This window comes from Orcinus orca, chromosome 2 (assembly GCF_937001465.1).
Source record: "Orcinus orca chromosome 2, mOrcOrc1.1, whole genome shotgun sequence".
NCBI classification, from domain to species: Eukaryota; Metazoa; Chordata; class Mammalia; order Artiodactyla; family Delphinidae; genus Orcinus; species Orcinus orca.
In genome coordinates this window covers 102,053,929-102,078,212 of record NC_064560.1, presented here as the reverse complement: position 1 = coordinate 102,078,212, position 24,284 = coordinate 102,053,929, and the positions used below count along the sequence as shown (strand labels likewise).

Genomic DNA, 24,284 nt, shown 5'->3' with positions numbered 1-24,284 from the left:
GAAGCCACTGAGAGTAAGCAAGGGAATTATCTGATCTGATTTGCATTTTTAAAAGCTCACCATGGTTGCTATATGGAGAATGAATATTTGGGGGCAAGTATGGAATCAAGAAAGACATTGCAACTGTACAGAAGTGGTGGCAGGGTGGAAGGAGTTTAGTATGGAAGGAGTGAATGAGAGGGAAAACTTTGTTCTGTTTCCTGGCCAGAACCCCATCTCTGGTTCATCATTGCAATAATATTCTTAATATTATTTTAGGATTCCTTATTCTCCTGGGCCTTAAATAGACATTGTAGTACATGTAGAAATGCTTCTAGGTAACTTGAATGCTAGTTACAGTTGGAGTCTAAGAATTTTTTTAACGTTTTATTGAAGTATAGTTGATTTACAAGGCTTCAGGTATATAGCAAAGTTATTCAGTTATATATATATATATATATATACATTTTTAATATATATATTCATTTTCACTTTCTTTTCCATTATAGATTATTACAAGATAATGAATATAGTTCCCTGTGCTATACAGTAGGTCCTTGTTGTTTATCTGTTTTACATATGGTAATGTTTAACTGTTAATCCCAAATCCCTTATTTATTCCCCCCCCACTTCCCTCTTCCCTTGGGTAACCATAAATTTGTTTTCTATGTCTGTGAGTCTATTTCTGCTTTGTAAATAAATTTCTTTGTATCATTTTTTTAGATTCCACATATAAGTGATATCATATGATATTTGTCTTTCTCTGTCTGACTTACTTCACTTAATATGATCATTTCTAGGTCCATCCATGTTGCTGCAGATGGCACTATTTCATCCTTTTTTATGGCTGAGTAATATTCCATTGTATGGAGACATATATATATATATATATATATATATATATATATATATATATACACACACCACATCTTCTTTATCCATTCAGCTGTTGATGGACATTTAGGTTGCTTCTATGTCTTGGCTATTGTAAATAGTGCTGCTGTGAACATTGAGGTGCATGTATCTTTTAGAATTAGAGTTTTCTTATTTTCCAGATATATGCCCAGGAGTGGGGTTGCTGGCTCATATGGTAACTTTACTTTTAGTTTTTTAAGGAACCTCCATACTGTTCTCCATAGTGGCTTCACCAGTTTACATTCCCATCAACAGTGTAGGAGGGTTCCCTTCTCTCCACACCCTCTCCAGCATTTATTATTTGTAGACTTCTTGATGATGGCCATTCTGACTGGTGTGAGGTGATACCTCATTGTAGTTCTGATTTGCATTTCTCTAATAATTAGTGATTTTGAGCATCTTTTCATGTGCCTGCTGGCTGTCTATATGTCTTCTTCGGAGAAATGTCCATTAGGTCTTCTGATCATTTTTTTATTGGGTTGCTTGGTTTTTTTGATATTAAGCTATATAAGCTGTTTGTATATTTTGGAAATTAATCCCTTGTCAGATGCATCTTTTGCAAATATTTTCTCACAGTCCATAGGTTGTCTTTTCATTTTGTCTATGGTTTACTTTGCTGTGCAAAAAATTATAAGTTTAATTAGGTCCCATTTGTTTATTTTTGCTTTTGTTTTCATTACCCTAGGAGACAGATCCCAAAAAAGTATTGCTGCGATTTATGTCAAAGAGTGTTCTGCCTATGTTTTTCTCTAAGAGTTTTATAGTATCCAGTCTTACACTTAGGTCTTTAATTGATTTTGAGTTTATTTTTGTATATGGGGTTAGAGAATATTCTAATTTCATTCTTTTACATGTAGCTGTCCAGTTTTCCCAGCACCACTTATTGAAGAGACTGTCTTTTCTCCATTGTATATTCTTGCCTCCTTTGTCACAGATTAATTGACCATAAGTGTGAGGGTTTATTTCTGGACTCTCTATCCTGTTCCATTGATCTATGTGTCTGTTTTTGTGCTAGTACAACACTGTTTTGATGACTGTAGCTTTGTAGTATAGTCTGAAGTCAGAGAGCATGATTCCTCCAGCTCTGTTCTTCTTTCTCAAGATTGTTCTGGCTATTTGGGGTCTTTTGTGTTTCCAAACAAATTAAAAATTTTTTTGTTCCAGTTCTTTGAAAAATGCCATTGGTAATTTGATAGGGATTGCATTGAATTTGTAGATTGCATTGGGTAGTATGGTCATTTTAACAATATTGATTCTTCCAATCCAACAACATGGTTTATTTTTCCATCTGTTTGTGTCATCTTTAATTTCTTTCATCAGCATCTTATAGTTGAGTACAGGTCTTTTGGATCCTTAGGTAGGTTTATTACTATATATTTTATTCTTTTTGATGAGATGATAAATGGATTGTTGACTAAGTTTTTTTTGTGGATCCAAGACACCTGACTGTATAATTTTCTCTAGCAGTGTTCAGAAGCCCAGGTGTATAATGAAGAAGGCAGATGGTTAAATTAATCTAGAGTCAAGGTTTTGCTAGACATGTCTGGGGGATGAACAAAGGGGCCAAAATAATATTACCACAATTCTCACTAAATGTTAATATGTTAATCCACTATATAATCATATTACAAGAGAATATTACATGGTAAAGAGAGGAGGGTATCAAGGTAGGTAAGAGGACAGTAAGAGGAATGGTAAAGAGAGGATGGGAGAAGGAGGGGGAAAAGAAAGAATGTCAAAAGGTACTGTCTAACAAAATAAATTATGAATGGTACAACTTCAGGTTTTTTTAGGAGAGTAATCCTTCCTGGAATTCCTCACATCATGTTACATATCTGTAATTTACTTTATTTTTTTCTTTTTAAGACCTTTTTATTATTTTCAGATTGATCTTTTTAAATCAACATAATAGCATCTCAACTTTCACTAAAGATACAAGTAAAAGAATTTTTTAAAGTCCCTCCCTACTTCCTGAAAATATTTCTTTTGCTGGGTGTTATTTGTGCCGAATGTTCAGATTGGTTCTTCAGTCCCTCTCTTTGAATCGCTAAGTCTTTTCACAATATCAGCATCTTTTCACCATTTACTTATGCTTTTTTTTTTAACTTTTTATTTACATTGGAGTATAGCCGATTAACAATGTTGTGATAGTTCAGGTGCACAGCAAAGGGACTCAGCTGTACATATGCATGTATCCATTCTCCCCCAAACTCCCCTCCCATCTAGGCTGCCACATAACATTGAGCAGAGTTCCCTGTGCTGTACAGTAGGTCCTTGTTGGTTATCCATTTTAAATATAGCAGTGTACATGTCAATCCCCAACTCCCTGACTATCCCTTCCTCCCTTCCTTCCCCCGTGGCAACCATAAGTTCATTCTTTAAATCTGTGAGTCTGTTTCGTTTTGTAAATAGGTTCATTTGTATCATTTCTTTTTTAGCTTCCTCATATAAGGGATGTCATACGATATTTCTCTTTCTCTGTCTGACTTACTTCACTCAGTATGACAATCTCTAGGTCCATCCATGTTGCTGCAAATGGCACTATTTCATTCTTTTTAGTGTCTGAGTAATATTCCATTGTATATATATATATACACACACACACACCACATCTTCTTTATCAGTTCCTCTGTCGATGGACATTTAGGTTGCTTCCATGTCTTGGCTATTGTAAACAGTGCTGCAATTAACATTGAGGTGCATGTATCGTTTTTGGGCCATGTTTTTCTCTGAATATATGCCCAGGAATGGATTTCAGGGTCATATGGTAGCTCTATTTTTAGTTTTTTAAGGAACTTCCATACTGTTCTCCATAGTAGTTGTACTGATCTACATTCCCACCAACAGTGTAGGAGGGTTCCCTTTTCTCCACACCCTCTCCAGCACTTATCGTTTGTGGATTTTTTGATGATAGCCATTTTGACTGGTGTGAGGTGATATCTCACTGTAGTTTTTTTTGGGGGGGGGGTGGTTCGCGGGCCTCTCACTGTTGTGGCCTCTCCCGTTGTGGAGCACAGGCTCCGGATGCACAGGCTCAGCGGCCATGGCTCATGGGCCTAGCCGCTCCACGGCATGTGGGATCTTCCCGGACCGGGGCACGAACCCGTGTCCCCTGCATCGGCAGGCGGACTCTCAAACACTGCGCCACCAGGGAAGCCCTCACTGTAGTTTTGATTTGCATTTCTCTAATAATTGGTGAGGTTGAACATCTTTTCATGTGCTTCTTGGCCATCTGTATGTCTTCTTTGGAGAAATGTGTATTTAGATCTTCTGCCCATTTTTTGATTGGGTTGTTTGTTTTGATGATATTAAGCCTCATGAGCTGTTTGTAAATTTTGGAGACCAATCCCTTGTTGGTCACATCATTTGCAAATAGTTTCTCCCAGTCTGTGGGTTGTCTTTTAGTTTTGTTTATGGTTTCCTTTGCTGTGCAAAAGCTTTTGAGTTTAATTAGGTCCCAGTTGTTTATTTTTATTTTTATTTCCATTATTCTGGGAGACAGAGCGAAAAAGATATTGCTGTGATTTATGTCACAGAGTGTTCTGCCTATGTTTTACTCTAGGAGTTTTATAGTGTCCAGTCTCACATTTAGGTCTTTAATCCATTTTGAGCTTATTTTTATGTATGGTGTTAAAGAATGATCTAATTTCATTTTTTTACATGTAACTGTCCAGTTTTCCCAGCAACATCTGTTGAAGAGACTGTATTTCCACCATTGTGTAGTCTTGCCTCCTTTGTCATGGATTAATTGGCCATAGGTGCATGGGTTTATTTCTCGGCTTTCTATCCTGTTACATTGATCTATATTTCTGTTTTTGTGCCATTACCATACTGTTCTGATGACTACAGCTTTGTAGTATAGTCTGAAGTCAGGGAGCCTGACTCCTCCAGGTCTGTTTTTCTTTCTCAAGATTGCTTTGGGTATTCAGGGTCTTTTGTGTCTCCATACAAATTTTAAGACTTTTTTTGTTCTACTGTGACAAATGCCATTGGTATTTTGATAGAGATTGCATTGAATCTGTAGATTGCCTTGGGTAGTGTAGTAATTTTGACAGTATTGATTCTTCCAATCCATTAACATGGTATATATTTCCATCTGTTAGTGTCTTCTTTGATTTCTTTCTCCAGCATCTTATACTTCTTGGAGTGCAGGTCTCTTGTCTCTTTAGATAGGTTTATTCCTAGGTATTTTATTCTTTCTGATGCAGTGGTAAATGAGATTGCTTCTTGAATTTATTTCTGATCTTTTTTTTTTTGCGGTACGCGGGCCTCTCACTGTTGTGGCCTCTCCCGTTGCAGAGCACAGGCTCCAGATGCACAGGCTCAGCGGCCATGGCTCACGGGCCCAGCTGCTCCACAGCATGTGGGATCTTCCCGGACCGGGGCATGAACCTGTGTCCCCTGCATCGGCAGGCGGACTCTCAACCACTGCACCACCAGGGAAGCCCCAAACTGACCACTTCTTGATGGTCTCTGGCTTACATATTTCAAATGCCGGAAAATTGTATGAAACTAGACCTATTTCATGGTCTGACTAAAGTCAGTGTCAATAATGTCAATTTTTAAATTAACATTTTTGGATCCACATTTTATGATTTATCCAGACTCCTAAATCTTTTTCCACTTCTATGTTTTGTGAATGTGTATTTACCATTTGTACAAAGTGCTACAGTGATCCCTTATCTCACATTTGAAGGTCTAGGAATGAATATATGGTCCCAAATAATCCAGTACTCCTAGTATCATTAGTAAGAAATCATAAATGATTCCCAGATATCCACATAGTTTGATTAATTAGGCTCAGAATTAGAGACTCTCCAAGTTGAGAGGGATGTTAAAGATCCTTCCAGCCAACTGCCCCTGTCAAGAGTCAGCCAGGTTCTGCTCACAGTCTGGCACTTGTCACTGACAAAAATGCTCTTTTTCCAGAGACAGTTTATTCCAGTTTGAAGCAGCTTTAACTGCCAGACAGTTCTTATTTAAATAGAAATTCTTCTCCTTGTGACTTCCACTAGGCTCTTTTTCTATGGTTTCTTTAGTATCATGATGAATACATCAATTTTTCTTTTACTTATTAGCCCTTTAAATATTTGAAAGTAGTTTTCATGCCCCCATCACAGCTTTAAAACAAACACTTATAGACAAATATCTTTATTGAAGAACACAGAAAGAATTCTGTGTTCTTTAACTTTTCTTTAACTTTCCTTCTGTTTATGTATTTTTACATCTGACTTATAAAACATCATATATAAAATGTTTTTTAAACTTTTATTAAATTTTTACATAAATCAGCTGAGCTTTAGTAGAAGTATTTGAAAATTACAGATAGATATCTTCGTATGAGTATGCCCAGAAACAGATGAAACAAGGATTTGAGTGTAAGCAGATTATTTCGGAAATGCAGAGTACTTATGGGAATGGAGGAGTAATATAACGAAGAGAATCCAACCAGTGAAGGGTGTGTTATTAAGCCAGATATGACAGTGGGCTACTAAAGAGAAATCTCATGGAGAAATCCTGAGAAATGCTGTAAAAAAATGCCTCAGAATGAGGTCACCTCAAGGGTGAGCTACTACCTCAGCATTTTCAGCCTGCTGCCAGACAAGCTGTCTTCCACAGTTCTGGAATAAAAAGCTGTCAGACACAGAGGAAGCATTAGAAGTTGGCTGCAGTACTACATGGGACACTGGCAGCATCTGTGATAATAATCAAAATAATTATAACTATAATTATTAATGAATAAAATTTTGATGTAATTCTATTCAGAATTTTTCTATATATATATTTATATGACTATAAGTTATCATAAATAAGGTAATTCTGGACTTCCGTGGTGGCACAGTGGTTAAGAATACACCTGCCAGTGCAGGGGACACGGGAAAGATCCCTGGTCTGGGAAGGTCCCACATGCCGCAGAGCAACTTAAACCCGTGTGCCACAACTACTGAGCCTGCACTCTAGAGCCTCGAGCCACAACTACTGAAGCCCACGTGCCCTAGAGCCCACGCACCCCAACCACTGAGCCCATGCACCACAACTACTGAAGCCTGCACGCTCTAGGGCCCATGTGCCGCAACTACTGAGCCCGTGTGCTGCAACTACTGAAGCCTGTGCACCTAGAGCCTGTGCTCTGCAACAAGAGAAGCCACCGCAACGAGAAGCCCGCACACCGCAACGAAGAGTAGTCCCCAGTCGCCTCAACTAGAGAAAGCCCACAAACAGCAACGAAGACCCAACGCAGACAAAAAAAAATAATAATAAGGTATTCTACAATATTAACTTGCAGCCTGCTTTGACACTTAGTAATACCATACATCACATCTTTCTATGTCAATAAATATAAATCTACTCATATCATCACTAATTATGATATACTATACCATGACTTATTAAACTAATTCTCTAGTTGGACACTTAGATTGACTCCAGGTTTTTACTGTTCTTCAGGGAGATGCTTTATTTCAGTCTCATTTGAACATTGAATTTATACTTGGTTCAGTTGCCGCTCAACTATATGTTTATTATGATAATGTGCTTAAAAGATATAAACAGGGCTTCCCTGGTGGCGCAGTGGTTGAGAGTCCGCCTGCCGATGCAGGGGACACAGGTTCGTGCCCAGGTCCCGGAGGATCCCACATGCCGCAGAGCGGCTGGGCCCTTGAGCCATGGCCGCTGAGCCTGTTCATCCGGAGCCTGTGCTCCGCAACGAGAGAGGCCACAGCAGTGAGAGGCCCGCGTAAAAAAAAAAAAAAAAAAAAAAAAAAGATATAAACAGTGTGGGAAAGAACGCTGTGTATTCAAATGCCAGTGATTCATACTTGCTTTGCAGTTTAGGAATATTACTTAATTCAGATAAGTTTGAATTCAAAACACTGTATTATGTCTTGTGATTATATCACAAGATACAGCCATTTAGGTTACAGAGATTCAACTTCATGTGTTTCACTTAACACCACTACCACAACTTAGGATCCATTTCTTTATATTTATGAAGATTAATTTGGATTCGAGCTGAGTACCACCAGTTCAGAGCCATCACGGCTTCCCGTGTATGGTTGTATAGTTGGAGTACTTTCTTTTCTCCTCAGAACCCTTGTTGTCTGTTAGTTTATAGCAGTGCTAAATTATGCATCATATCCTCATGATCTCAACTTGTTCAGTGGGTATGATATTAAGTTAGGTTTTCTGAGAAACAGATTGAGATGGAGATGTGCATGTGGGAGGTTTATAGGAGTGTAGTCTCAGAAACATTCTGAGAAACATAACTTCATCTGGAGACAGTTTATCCTGGGTTCTGTTTACTTTTTTTTTCCTGGAGAAATTTACAACAGGGTTAGTAGGAAAAATTCCAAATCCTAACATTGCATTTAATCTTGAAACTCATCATGTCTCTCCTTTTCCACAGATCCTATATCTCCTTAACATTTAACTAGCCCTTCTGCTGGGCTAGGTGCCTTGTCTGGTGGGGCTATCCAGACTCCTTTCTTTGAGGGATCTAAGTCCTGAGTTACCATGTCTGTCTTAGGTTGTGGACGCTTAGGCTTTGTCCATTTGCTATGAAAATTGCCTAGGGAAGTTATCAAGGGGCATTCCAGTGGACCAGCTAAGTGCAGAATAGGCTTCCTTCCCCTGCATCGTGTAACACAATGCTACCTCATCCAAGTCAGTTACCCCGCCAGTACAGGGACTCTTTTCCTCGACAGCCAGCCTCTTGGCACAAGGAATCCAAAATGAGCAGGCAGTAGCCTCATAGTAAAGTTTAATGACTCTTATTACTGTGTTCCTATTTGGAAGCATTTCCCCTATGCAAACTAGAACCTCTAGGCCTGCAGAGCATGAAGTTGCAGTGACAGAAATCACTTGGGGCGCTAGTAGAGAAAGCTACTCCTACTTCCACAACCTGGGTTCCCCTGTTTGGAAAATATCCCCATACAATGGCTACTGATTTGTGTGAACCCTATCCTGAAGAATCATGCCCATGCATACATGATGCTGTGCTTTCATAAGTCTGTTCTACTTCTCTATCAGGCCTGCAGGTTTGGAGGGATACAGTATGTGGTAGGACCAGTGACTCTCATGGTTCTGGGTCCACCACCACATCTCTTTTGTAAAAACGCTCACTTCATCTGAGACAGTGATCCTTTGTATAGTGGTGTTGTCTGAGGCACTTTGGGCAGGAAAATTAAACCCATTCCTGAAATAGATCTCAATATTAATTTGGAGGGGATGTCTCAGCAAGCCCCAGACCTTAAAAACTTCACTCACATGGGTAGGCCTGAATTTTCATAGGGTTTGTCTCCTATACTCTGGAGTGCATGTGTCTTATCAAGGTATACAGAGTGCTTGCCAGTTTCTTAGGCAGTAAGTTCAACTAACATGAAATCTCTAATGTCATAGAACAGTGTGGTGTTCCATGGGAAGTCCAGATGGTCCAGGTATTTTCCACTATGTTTTTTTTGTTTGTTTGTTTTGTTTTTTTTGCGGTACGTGGGCCTCTCACTGTTGTGGCCTCTCCCGCCGTGCAGCACAGGCTCCGGATGCGCAGGCCCAGCGGCCATGGCTCACGGGTCCAGCCACCCTGCGGCATGTGGGATCCTCCCGGACCGGGGCAGGAACCCATGACCCCTGCATCAGCAGGCAGACTCTCAACCACTGCACCACCAGGGAAGCCCTCCACTATGTTTTAATGGAGAGTTAACCCTGGAGCAAGACCATTAATGTATACTATTGTCCATTCCACGTAAAAGCAAAGTGATTAATCTCCTCCTGCTTCTAGGTATTGAAAACACATATTTCAGATTAATAGCCACATACCACTTATTAAGGGCTGTGGTAATCTACTATAACAATGATATCACATCCATTACAGTAGCTACAATTAGGATTACTGCTTAGTTAAATTCGAGATATTATCCTCCTTTTATTTTAGAGGCCAGACAGGGCAGTTACAGATGAATAAAATGGGTACCTTCAAGGGGAGTGCTAACCTTCTCTCCTTTCATACAACACTACCCACTGGCATTTTTCACAGAACTAGAACAAAAAATTTCACAATTTGTATGGAAACACAAAAGACCCCGAATAGCCAAAGCAATCTTGAGAAAGAAAAACAGAGCTGGAGAAATCAGGCTCCCTGACTTCAGACTATACTACAAAGCTACACTAATCAAGACAGTATGGTACTGGCACAAGAACAGAAATATAGATCAATGGAACAGGATAGAAAGCCCAGAGCTAAACCCATGCACATATGGTCACCTTATCTTTGATAAAGGAGGCAAGAATATACAGTGGAGAAAAGACAGCCTCTTCAATAAGTGGTGCTGGGAAAACTGGACAGCTACGTGTAAAAGAATGAAATTAGAACACTCCCTAACACCATACACAAAAATAAACTGAAAATGGATTAAAGACCTAAATGTAAGGCCAGACACCATCAAACTCTTAGAGGAAAATATAGACAGAGCACTCTATGACATAAATCACAGCAAGATCCTTTTTGACCCACCTCCTAGAGAAATGGAAATAAAAACAAAAGTAAACAAATGGGACCTAATGAAACCTAAAAGCTTTTGCACAGCAAAGGAAACCATAAACAAGATGAAAAGACAACCCTCAGAATGGGAGAAAATATTTGCAAATGAAGAAACTGACAAAGGATTAATCTCCAAAACGTACAAGCAACTCATGCAGCTCAATATCAAAAAAACAAACAACCCAATCCAAAACTGGGCAGAAGACCTAAATAGACATTTCTCCAAAGAAGATATACAGATTGCCAACAAACACATGAAAGAATGCTCAACATCATTAATCATTAGAGAAATGCAAATCAAAACTACAATGAGATATCATCTCACACTGGTCAGAATGGTCATCATCAAAAAATCTACAAACAATAAATGCTGGAGAGGGTGTGGAGAAAAGGTAACCCTCTTGCACTGTTGGTGGGAATGTAAATTGATGTAGCCACTATGGAGAACAGTATGGAGGTTCCTTAAAAAACTAAAAATAGAACTACCATGTGACCCAGCAATCCCACTACTGGGCATATACCCTGAGAAAACTATAATTCAAAAAGAGTCATGTACCAAAATGTTCATTGCAGCTCTATTTACAATAGCCAGGACATGGAAGCAAACTAAGTGTCCATCAATAGATGAATGGATAAAGACGATGTGGCATATATATACAATGGAATATTACTCAGCCATAAAAAGGAACAAAACTGAGTTATTGGTAGTGAGGTGGATGGACCTAGAGACTGTCATACAGAGTGAAGTAAGTCAGAAAGAGAAAAACAAATACTGTATGCTAACACATAAATATGGAATCTAAAAAAAAAAAAAAGAAAAGAAGATGGTCAGAAGAACCTAGGGGCAAGACAGGAATAAAGATGCAGACCTACTAGAGAATGGACTTGAGGATATGGGGAGGGGGAAGGGTAATCTGGGAAAAAGTGAGAGAGTGGCATGGACATATATACACTACCAAACGTAAAATAGATAGCTAGTGGGAAGCAGCCGCATAGCACAGGGAGATCAGCTCAGTGCTTTGTGACCACCTAGAGGGGTGGGATAGGGAGAGTGGGAAGGAGGGAGATGCAAGAGGGAAGAGATATGGGGACATATGTATATGTATAACTGATTGACTTTGTTATAAAGCAGAAACTGACACACCATTGTAAAGCAATTATACTCTAATAAAGATGTTTAAAACAAAAAAAACAAAACAACAAAAAAAATGGGTACCTTCAAACCTTCATCATTTATGTCTTTGAAGATGGTACTGATCTCTGCTGTTCCCACTAGAGCAGTATTGTTTTTGATTTTACAGTCTTCCAAGGATGGGGAGGGCAATATCAGGGGTTTCCGCTTGGCCTTTTCTATTATAATGGTTTTTCTTTCATAGGTCAGGAAACCAATGTGAGGTTTCTGCCAGTTGCTGAGAATGTCCACTCCAATTATGTATTTAGATACCAGGGAAATGACCCTTAGATCATTTTATATTTATTTTTATTCTTGGAACCAATGGAGGCACTATGAGATGGACTTAGGCCAAGATTCCATTTTTTATCTGACTTCCTTACTCTAACAGAACTCTATTCCTTAGTCTAAGAGAGGTGTTGTGATAACGTTTTGGGCCATGGGGTATTCAACTCTGTTCATTCAGACCTTACATCCAACATCCCTCAGAAACTTGTATGTGTTCCCTTTCCTCGGTTTATAATTACCTGAGAAAAGTCTTTGTGGGGGAGGACTGGGGAATCACTGTGGTACACATTTGCTGTTGTATTGCAGTGTCCTTCTTCAAGGGATCTGGCCTCCCTAATTGATGGGTTCTGAGTTTGAGAACTGTCTTAGATCTGGAAACTAGGCAAGGGATTTTTTCTTCCTACTGGGGCAGCTGACCCCAATCTTTTGCTGATCCAGTAATATATGTCCCTGATTGATTGTTTATAGTGAGTAATACTTTGTTGGATACCTATCTAGCTCCTGGATACATCATGTTCTATAAATTACTGTGGGTTGGGCTTCCCTAGTTGCCTTGCTACCCAAGAGAATAATTACACCCACCTTGCTTCTGACAGTTAGGTGCTGCCACCTGGCCTCTACTATTCCAGGATTATACCATCACTATTAGGGAGGCTAGTTGTGTTACAAAATTTCTTACTGTCAGCTTCTTCTTACAGAGAACAGGCACTACTGAGCATCTCCCTGCTGCTGCAGCCCGTCCTCACCATTGCATTTTTGTATTGCTTTGGTAAATAGCATGTCTTCAGGGCCATACCAGGCAATATAATTAGCTGTTGAATTTTCCACTTCATTTAACATAGGCCATTGCTTTTTCAAAGCTTCTAAGAACCATCCCAGAAACTTACTAGAACTGGATGTCGAGATCCTTGCCAGGGTGTTAATTCCAATGTTATAGGAGAGTGCCTCTATATCAACAGACTCTTCTTCAGTCCGCTTTATATTCTGTTCCCTGTGATTCAGCATCCTCAGGATCTACTTCCTTGTATATGGTCCCGGTTTTTGGTCACTGCATGTTATTGAGATGCTACAGCTCATTTGTTGCTCATTTCTCTTCTGCCTTAGCAAACCCGACACTACCGAATTATGTTGAGATTTTACTCTAGTTATTGATCTGGACATAAGTTGGAGGCAGATCCCTAGAAGGGTAAGCATTGTTTTGTAAGTCACCTGTCTATTTGAAACATCTGCATATTCTTCAAGCAGAGCAGTGCTCATCTTCTAACAAGAATGAATGGGGCATATCTGTAGGCTCAGAGGGTTCAGATATACCAGGGGTTCAAAGTTCTGAGCTGGATCTACCCAGAATCCTTAACTCAAGTCTCAGGGTCTCATTCTTTCCATATCAGGGCCCTGATTTTGGCATAGGAAACTTTCTAGGGTTGAAAATGCAATATTTTCTAAAATTCTGCTACTCTTAAGATGAGGTCCTCAGCCAATGATGACTTCTTTAAGTGCTACCTAATAGGATCTTTAGTATTCACACTTTGCTTTGAATTGATGACTAGTCATCTTTAGCCTATCATTTTCTTTTTTCACTTCAAAACATTGATGGTGTTCAGCAACAACTAGGCAATTCCACAATCCTTGTAATTACTACTTCTCCGGTACCTCTCAAATGCCAGAGATATTGAACAAGCCAGTGCATCTTCTTCCAGATCATATCCCAATTAGCCACAATTGGGAAGCCTTAATGATTTTACTGCTTCAGGATGCCAGGACTACCAATACTCTACCTACCCACAGGGGTGAGGTCCTCATTGGCAGCTGGCCAGCAAGTGATTCAGCTCGTGAATACCATCCTTAGAGTCCACTTCCTAGCCCATTCCTAACACATTCTGAGGCTCTGTAGGAGCAGAAGCTGAGACAAGGATTCAGATGCAGGGGATTTATTGAGGGAGTATACTTCCAGAAGAAACTTAAAAGAGATGGAAGTGCAGTGCTCTGGTGTATTTTAAATGGTTTCTTTTTCTCTCCCCCTGAAGAAAGACCAGGGGGATTTCTCTCCACTATATACTGTGGGAATCCGGTCAGACTCCTAGAGGTAAATCTCACAGTATGTGGGTACCCTCCATGACTGAATTTCTTTGGAGTTTTTAACTCTCAGAGTTGTCTGTACTGAGCCTTCAGCAATTTGTCAATTACTGTTCTGTTTTTCCTACCCAGGCACTGGTTCCTGTGGCATTTGCAATTGTGAGTTTCTGCTCTGCTATGTACTTAACAATACAAATGATGAAGCATTTTTACTGAGTCGGGGCAGAGATTTCAGCATTTTCTAAAGAAAACTTACACCTAAAATTGTGCTCTTCTGTGGCTATTTGGGATAATCATGTGGAAAATCATTATAAATGATGCATGTTTCATCAAGGGGCCACCAGAATCCTGTGTCTTTTAGGTTACCTTGGAGGAAACCTGAACCCATTCTGAAAACCAACCAGCGATCAGTACTAAAATAGCATATAAGTCCTGTGGAAACGTTTTGAACAACTATCATGAGTACAAAACAATCTAAAAGATTTGAATTTCAACACAATCACTGTTTATAAATGTGTATTTTAAATCATATGTTAATAAAGAACAGTTTCTTCTAACATCAAAAAAGAGTAGACCATTTAATTTTGACTCTTTAATGGAATTAAAAAAATAGAAGAAATATAGCTCAGTTTTACAAATGTAGCCTTTAGGACATTAAATAGATTAGATTTCTATGGATACAATAACATAGAAGTTCATGGCAAAGTTTTCAAATGTAATAAAATCTGTTGGATTTTTCTATAATAAATACGAGTTTAAAAAAAAAGAGGGATAGAAGCAAGCAGGATAGGGAAGGGGAAAGAGCACATGCAATGATGAGGTCGCAGGTTAAGTCTGACTTAAGAATGGGGCTGGGTCCTCTGGAATATAAATCACACTGACAGTTTTCCCAACTTGAGGCAAGAGAGCCAGGCTTTTAGACTTTTAAGTCAGTCATTTACTAACACCCCAGCCACTAACCTATGCACCTGGAATGCTTCTTTTGTACTTTGAGCAATAAGTAGAAATTTGGAAAAATTTTTTAAAAAGTGGCCTCATGCTGTTTACTTTCTTCCATGATTTCCTGGTTAATTTTATTGGGGAGTAATAACAAAAACCAAAAGTGTGGAGTCCCTTAAATGTTCCCATTGCTCAAGCTATGATATTTGAGCGGGAAAATAACAATAAAAATTATTATTATTTTAAGAATTGATGTAAAATGTGAGTCTGTGAAAGGAAGTGAGAATATGCAAAAGAAAAATTAATATAAAGTATTTAAAAAGATAATCATAATTATAAAAATGTTCACTTTAATAGGAAATCTTTAATGTTAATTCTAGGTACACAGGAGAGTTACTGATAGGCAAAAATGCTGATAATTTTAGAGGCAGAGGTGGAAAAGATAGTTCTTTTTTAAAAAAGTTATGAGTTCATATTGATCTTCCCAGTTTATCATATATGCCGATACCCAACTTTTTTTTATCAACTATGTTTTTTTGGCAAGTGAGGTTTTCTATTACACTGACATAGATTTAATTCCATGCCAAGCCCTGTGCTGAAGCCCAGAGTCTAGAATTTTAAAAGTTTAAACATGAACTTTCAACTCAGTACTAAAATACCACTCTTTCCCATTTTCTTGGTGCTATTATTGGTGGTCACTACTCTTGTGACCCCGTAAGAATAATAGCTAATAATATGCAAGGAACCCTTCTAACACTTCATATTATTGCTGTCACATTTTACAGTAACCTTATGAAATAGGAAGTATTGTTATCCTCATTTTTCAGTTTAGAAGACTAAGGCTCAGAGAGGTTAAGTGTAATTGTCACATAGCTAGTAAACAAATGAGCCACATGACCACCTCTGCTCATTTTAGAAAATGAATTTCATGGTAGCTGGTTTTAAAAACTAAAAATGTTAAGAATAATTTTCTTTTCTGTGGTTGTCTGTTTTACTTGAGACAACAATCTTCCATCTACCCATCTGTGGTCAAGGAAGGAAGTAGGGGCAAATATTATAGTTCAGAACATTCAGTATTTTATTAAAGAGAAAGAAAAGAAGCTCTGTGTGCTGGAGAAAAGTTGGTGTTGCGGTTAGGGGTGGCAGAAATAAACACACCTAAACACTGGTCCAGTGCAATGTGTTCCTAAAGAGATAGTAAATTACTTTTTAAAAAGCCTCTGTATAAGAAAAATAAGCAAGAGTTTACATTGGACTGAAATACTCTGCTCAGGGACAAATGTGGCTTTCTTAAGGATTTGGGGGTATGTCATAGTTAAATAATTCAGAAACAATTAAATATAATTATTTCACCTGGTTATGTAAGGAACTGACAAATGTGTTCTGTTTTCCCATCCTTTAATATTCCTTTCCAGTGACAAGCTAATCACCTCTGTTTCCTTCTTCATCTGTCTAATTTCCTCCTTCAAGCAGAATGTGTAGCAGTATGCAGTTCTAAGGAGCAGAAGTGAGAAAACATCTCCTTTCTTTTTAAGAGTTTTTAAAAGTTTTTTTTAAAGAAAAATTTTTTCTTTATTCCTCTATTCAACTCAGTGGTGCAAAAAGGGATACAAATACTTTTTAGAATTTGTGGAGGTACAAAATACTTTTCTACTGTAGTTTGGAGTCTCTGTGCTTGAGGTCTCTGCCACTGGCTCAGATACTTTGCTGTGTTATTCTAAAATAAATGTGAAGTTTCAGAGCTGGAGTACAGGAAGTCTTGCTGTAGTGATGATCAGGTACTATCATCATTCCTCACTCCACTTAGGCTCTGATTCAAACAAAACACCTGGTCTAGGAAAAGTATAAAACAGTAGCAGCCTGGAGAGCTACCCAAAGATGCCTAAGGGGACATATCAGTTGTGGTCCCAAAAATGTCATGATTTTTTGATTCATTTCATTAGGCCTTGAGCTTGCATTGGTCCTTAAAAGGTCCCTAACTAAAGTGAAAATATTTGTGGGAGGAGTAACAGTTTAGAAGATAGTCAATTAACTGATAGCTTGCTGTGGCCAAGACCAGGCAAGAATATGCCATATAATGAGTGTTTAAAGAGTCTGTAGCATGTGTGGCGGTGGAGTTGGTAAGATGGAAGAAGGGCAACTGTAAAACATTTCCATAGCTTGATTGAAGGTCACTGTTTCAGGAGACCCTTGTCAATTTTCCCTTCATAGGCTATCAAACCCCAGACACTTAGGATACAATGTTTTCCCTGTCTCTTGAGAAAAAGATGAAAATAATTTGTGGCTATTAACCATGTTTTGTAGGTCTTGCCCAGATTTTGTGCACCTTTCTATGAAAGATACATTTCACATTATAGCAATCATGGATCCAAAGTAACTTTGTTTGAAATTTATGCCAGGTTTCTGTTTATTGTCTCCAGTTAAGGACAAAGAAAGATCTGCCTAATAAACTGTCTCAAATGAGATAATGGAGTTATGATAGGATACCATCATTATTGAACATTTCAGCCCAAACAGCAATTATAAGAAGGTTAGAACTCCATCCTCCTTTGAAGAACATATCTGTTGTAGGCAAAATCCTCTGGATTTGCCCCCAAAATGTCAGAGTGTGTAGTTTCACTTGAACATAAAAAAATTATTTCACAAGCAGAGGACTAAGACTGCACAAGGGTTGGACTGCAGCCAGTGTGGTGGTATTTGCATGTTGTGTAATATTGTTTTGAATGGAGAAAAATGAAAGGACGGCAGAATAATCCTTGACTGATCTCTAGGTTTTTAGCTAGTCAAAATATCAGGCCTAGCTAGAGGTTATTAACTCTAGATTCAGCAAATGTCTTAAGCAGTCAGACTTAGCAGTTGCCAAAATATTGAGCTCAAAAAATTTCTGGCTTCATAAAATCATTTAAAAATGTAGTCACAAAGATTGAGTTATGTGTAAAAGAGAGAACTGCTGTTTTATCTGGCACTGTGTATTTCTTTAATCATTCAAAATGTTATTTAAACTAAAATACCAAGCTGAGGTATACAATATGCTTCCTCTTGATTTCTCTAAATCCTAGTGCCTAATTTTGTTAAGGAGGCACTTTAGACACTGTTGTCATTCTCCTTAGTACTTGAGTGAGTGGGAGAGGATGCATGATAAGTACATAATGAAGCTCTTGGTGTGAAGGTATCCATCCCTGTAAGTGAGCTTAAAGCTATTATAAGGTGAACAAGATTGAAAAAGAAGCGACTTCGATACTTTGGGGAATTAACTTCATTCAGGGGAGTTAGCTTGTGCAGGTTTAAAAGGACTCCCAGACAGAAGTAGGTTGTAAAGTGTTGAGTGATGAGGTATTAGGTGTGAGGTGCAGGCAGAGATGTTAATTGCTGCATTTCTATTTCAAGCTCTGCCATGTGTCTTCCATTAGTATAAACCTATTTAAATTATTTACTTCTCTTGACAATGCAGTGGCTGATGGCACTTCTTGTTTATTATCTCTGTTGTTTTCAGTATTCTTACTGTAATATGATGCTTTTATATCAGGTTACTGAATAGCAGGAAACATGTTTGCCATCACATCAGAAATATATTACTTTGAAATTTAAAAATAAGCTTTTCATACACAAAATTTTAGTTACTCCACCCAAACTCTGAAATAAGATAGTCAGTTAATAAAGACTAAGCTCTGTAACATAATTTCACACTAGATGAGAGTGCTTGAAAACTACATTTCTAAATATCTTTGAATTATTTTTCCCTCTCCATCTTCTCTCCAATTCAGCTCATTGTCTAAACTACCTAAGGTAAGTACTTTCATATTCTTATACAAAACTGATAAATATTTGGATCCTTGTAATATAGGGCCTAATGCTTGGGTGCCTGACCTGGTCACAGCCCCTTTCTGAACAAATAGACCAGTAGCAGCCCTTAAGCATAGGTGGCCATGCTCAGGTTTATAGGATCTCAACACCATAACCACAGTTGATTAGACCCAAAGGTAGCAAATGACCTGGCAAGCAGATGAGTGAGCCTATTGTGAGAGCTTTGGCCAAGAGTGGTGCCCAGGTGCCCCGTAACTGGCCAATACCAACAAAGACTTCTCTTGGAGAGTTTGAATGAGACACTTGTTTTGAAAGGGTTATTTCACTGTTCTTGCCCGGAGCAGTAGCAATAAAGACAGTGACTGAGTCGTGGAGCACTAGAATGGGGAGCAATGAAAGTCTACTGTTGTCTGTATGAGGAAGTAAGTAGATTGCTAAAGTTCTGTTGTTTCCTTAATGACACCCCAGTTCTCCATGGCCTGGCTATATGGCTTTTGAGACGATTTCCTTTTCTTCCAGTGACCTCCTCCTGTATATCCACAATAGAGACTCATTAATTGAAATAACATGAGAGTGTTCCGTACAATCCTAAAAAGCCCAGATCAGTACTTCTCAAATTTTAACATGCATACAAATCTCCTGGGGATCTTGTTAAAATGCAGATTCTAATTCAGTAGCTGTGGGGTGTGGCCTGTGATTCTGCATTTTATAAGTTTCCAAGTAATACTGGTGCTGTTAATCCATGGTCATGGATTGCACTTTGAGTAACCAGGGTTTAGATAACACCTCCTCGATGGGCTACGTGCTAAATGATTGATTGATCTAAAGTTCCTACTAGGAAGTAACATCTATAAAGATTATTTTAGTCTTCAACAACAGAATTTTAGCACTGGAGAAATCATCTACTTCAATGCTGTCTTATCTATTCAGGCATATGGTATATGAGAAATACCATAGAATGGGATTGTGTATAAACAACAGAAATTTATTTCTCACAGCTGTGGAGGCTGGAATTCTGAGATGAGGGTGCTAGCATGGTTGGGTTCTTGAGAAGCCCTCTTCTAGGTTGCAGGCTGCTGACTTATTATATTCTTACATGGCAGAGAGCAGAGAGAGAAAGCGAGCTCTCTGGTGACTCTTACAAGGGAACTAATCCTGTTCAAGAGGGTTCCACCCTCATGACCTCATGTAATCCTAATTACCTACCAAGGCTCCACCTCCTTATACCATCACATTAGAGAGTGGGGTTTTAACATGAATTTTGGGAGGACAAAAATGTTTGGTTCATAACAAATGTCTCAACCAATGCCAGAATCTTTTTCTACTGTATCCATGATGTGTGGTCTCATTCAGCCTCTGAGTGATGAAGAATACACTACCCTACAAGACTTTCTATTCTACTGGCAGACAACTCTGGTTATGAGGCCTGTCAAAGGCAGGGCCTAACTACAGTGAAGCCTACTCTAAATGTGCAAAAACTATGAATTAGAGTATTTTAAAATAATTATATTTACTACCTATTGATTGTCATGACAACTCTACAATATGGGTTTCTCCATTTGACAAGTAGAAATTGAGGCTCAGGGTAGGTAAGTTACTTACCCAAGTTTGCACAGCTATTAGGTGGTGGAACCAGGAATCAAACCCAGATCGGAGTCTAAAGTGGGTGTTCTTTGCACAATACTATATTGTCTTTCAAAGTATAATTTTGTTTCTTTCAAATGCTTTAAATGTCTAATTACCAAAATAGTTTCTTAGCTGGGACCTCTGCACACAGAGGTCCTCTTCCTATTCATTTTTTTTTTTTTTTTTTTTTTTTTGAAGAGGAAAAGAATAGCTTTATTGCTTTGCCAGGCAAACGGGGGACACAGCAGGGTTGTGCCCCTGAAAAACTGTGTGTCCCAACCTGGAAGGATTTGGTGAGGAGTTTTATAGCAATGGTTCAAGGGCAGGGTTGCTGATAAGATTAGGGTGTGTGCAGGGCATTCACTCCTTTAATCTGGTCTCTGGTAATCTCTTGATGAGCTTCTCTGGTTCCTTTAATCTGGCCTCAAGTGGTCTTCTCTGGAATGATAATGCTGACATCTTCTATTTTTTGGGGGTTTTAGTTCATTAATTAGTTTTTTCTTCATATCTGAGGCAGGATGAATCAAGTCACTGTTCACGACTGCATGTCTTGTCTTTAGGCAGCTCAAGATACTGGCTAAGGGTCAAAAGTCTGAGAGCTTGTCCCTGTTTCCATGTAATAAGCGACACGAAAGGGAGGAAGATCAAGGAAATTGAGGGAAGAGAGGAACAAAAATGAACAGCGTGAGACAAAAAAAAAGAGAAAGAAAGGAAAAAAAAGAGCTAGTTGAAAAGCGTAGGAGCGTTAAGAAGATGAGAAAGTAGAAGCAACAAGCTATTCATTTTATTTACTGCTGTTGGATGAATTTTCCTTAAAAATAAAAAAAATATATAGTACTTCTCCAAAGTTCAAGGAGCCTTCGACGTTTTCTCACTGTCCTTCACTCCTTATTACTCCCTGCTACCCACTGTTAACACTGTATGGGACATCCCAGTCTCCTCTTCCCTTCCCTCCAAATACAAATGATTCTTTTGTTTCCCAATGTTTGCCAAATGTTACATATTCTTTAAGGCCCAGGTCAAATCCTTCAAATGTATTTTTTCCTTCCCTGTGAAGTTTTTCCTTATTTCTCAAGACATTTAGGAGCTTTCCCTTCTTGAATTCCTATAACAACTATTACATGTTTTAGCCCTTTCTGAATCACAAATTCTATCATATTGTTGTCTTGACTTTTACATTTTTTCAGTCTCATTTCCTCCAACATCATTTAAACATTTTATAAACTGCTAACATATAGCTTTATATGTAATGGATTTTCCTACGCAGCCCAATTTATACCTCGGAAATAGCATGTATTTTATTTTTATACATTTTATAGTTGGCTACAGACAGAATGTCAGGACAGGATTGTTTTCTTAAACTTTGTACTTTTAACATGTCTAAGGGTTAAATTCTGATTTTGAAACACTTTAGAGAAAAATAAATTATTATAGTGGTTATAAAATTAAAGTATTACTCTAATTTAAAATTTTATCAAAAACAGTGGGATTGGGGGTCATAAAAACCTGGCTTTTAACCCAAAAGTTACTGTTAATGACCCATGTAACCTTGAATGAATTTTTAAATCTCTCTAGATTTAAAAGGTTGATTTCCTAATTATTGAAAATGAAGGGCCTATGCCAAATACTGTACTCCTCTAAAATGTGATGATTCTATAGTATAATTTCATCTGAAACTTTAAAAATACTTTAAGTAGGTTGGGATTCCATTCTAGTTAACGTTAAGGATATCTTTGATGGTTACAATTACCAAGCTGTGTTTGCGTCATGCACATTTTGAGCTGAATTCTCATTAGCTACCCGCCCCCCAATAAACCTTTTCTGTTTCTAGTTTCTAGCTCCATATTATTGAATCAACTGCAAATGTTTATTCGTGTCACGCTCAAAGTGATGAATATTATTGGATAAAGGTCCGGAATTCACAACATCCTTTGAACTCCTGCTTGTTTTCACAATGTTTCCATAGCTAAATGCTCTGTTTTATACATTCTCATCACCCCAAAACATTATTTCAAAATACATGTGGTGACTACATAGAATTACAAACATTCCTAATTTTTTCCAAATATTTGCAGAATTGAATTATGAAAGACTAGTTTTGAATGGGCAAGTTCCATTTAAAGTGGAGGAAATCAAAAGCACTGTTTCAAAAGTTTATCAAAGAGTACTTCCTTATTCAAGAGAGGTATTGTGAGAGATGATACGTGCCCTCTATGACTTGACTGACAGCTGAGTCTTTTAGTCATTTTGTAGGTAACAAGTATTATCTGAAAGACACCAGAAGATTGGTATTATCAGGGCAGGACTTGAGGAGACCTCTGTCATTTGGGGGATGACAGATCAAAATATGGTACAGCTTTTCAACCAGGTCTAATAATTATTACACATAAACATTGGCATAGAGAAAATTTTGAATAATTAAAGCTAAGGCTCAGCTTTTGCTCAAGAAGGGCTATGGATTTTACACACTCTTTTCTGACCTCATCTGACATTAATTACACAATGTTTGAAGGTAGGGAACAGCTGCTGAAAATTACATAACAAAGAATAGTGTGTGTGAATGTGTCTTGTTTGCTGCCAGTTGTCAATCTTCTGGGGAAGAAGAACATCCAGAACTCATCTCTCCCTCCCCAAATAGATTATTAAACATGCTTAGTTAGGGACAGTGGTGAGATGGAAAGAAATTTTTCTTGACTATTCATTTTATTCATTCAGTGTGACTCTTATAAAAGGTTGACTTTTTTTTAAATTGAAGAATAGTTGACTTACAATATTATATTAGTTTTAGGTGTACAACCTGTAGAGTGATTCAGTATTTTCATAGATTATACTCCATTTAAAGTAATTACAAAATAACGGCTATATTTCTCTGTGCTGTACAATATCTCCTTGTTGCTTATTTATTTTATACATAGTATTTTGTGTCTCTTAATCCCATACCCCTCTCTCATCCCTCCCCCTTCCCTCTCCCCATTGGTAACTACCAGTTTGTACTCTTTATCTGTGAGTCTGTTTCTGTTTTGTTATATACATTCGTTTTATTTTTAAATTCCATATATAAGTGATAACATACAATATTTGTCTTTGACTTATTTCACTAAGCATAATACTCTCTAGGTCCATCCATGTAGTTGCTAATGGCAGAACTTAATTCTTTTTCATGGCTGAGTAATATTCAATTCATCTGACAATGGGCATTTATGGTTGCTTCCATATCTTGGCTATTGTAAATAATGCTGCTATGAAGATTGGGGTGCATGTATTGAATTAATATTATAAAAAATATTTTTTCTCATAATAATTTGAAAGCAAGTAATTTGAATAAATAGGATTTACATAGGCATCTACACTTATCATAAAATATTGAAGAGCTAATCCATATATTAATAACAGCACCATTTTCTGTGGGTGAAGAGAAAGTGAGAACTTTCCCTGTATGAATTTTGTCACAAAGTTCTTTGATAACTGAAGCTGGAAAACACATTTAAAGTTTTTCTACTAAACTTATGACCAGGAAGAAATAAATTAAGTGAGTTCCATAGTCCTTTTCATATTGCCCTGACTGGACTGTACTTGTTTTCTGTTTATACCTACTTTATGCATTTTGGTGTATAGTATATTTGATTTATTATATTGTTTGCATTTGTTGAGAAATACTCAGATTTTATAAGCTTGTTTTAATTCAATTTAATTAAATTAATGTATATGCTGTTGTTTTTGGTTCTGCTATTTCCCTTCAGGACAGCTATGCTGAAAAATGAATAGTCACTTGCCAGTGATGCCACGATGAAATGTTCAGCTTTGGATGTTTTTAAGTAAAAAATGAAAATAACAATTACTGCTGAATTTCTGATATCTCTATAAAAACACTGGGGAAAAAAACAAAACCATATTAGCACTCTAAATTAATAGAGAACACTTTTGAAAATTATAACCTACAGCTTTCTGAATTGT

At 37.8% G+C, this 24,284-nt stretch overlaps 1 protein-coding gene and 1 pseudogene across 8 annotated transcripts in view; one reads left to right on the top strand and one right to left on the bottom strand.

Annotated features, from left to right (window-relative positions):
- TEX9 (testis expressed 9) overlaps window positions 1-24,284 on the top strand; it is a 216,545-nt gene that overhangs the window by 99,566 nt on the left and 92,695 nt on the right. Inside the window, exon 1 of one of the 8 annotated variants that reach the window (XM_049706017.1) lies at window positions 18,668-18,686. The exons of the other annotated variants lie outside the window; for them this stretch is intronic. The gene's annotated coding sequence lies outside the window, so the exon portion shown is untranslated. Of the gene's footprint in view, window positions 1-18,667; window positions 18,687-24,284 lie in introns of those variants that run through there. 8 annotated transcript variants of the gene reach the window in all.
- On the bottom strand, window positions 9,850-9,903 carry LOC117203182 (uncharacterized; annotated as a pseudogene).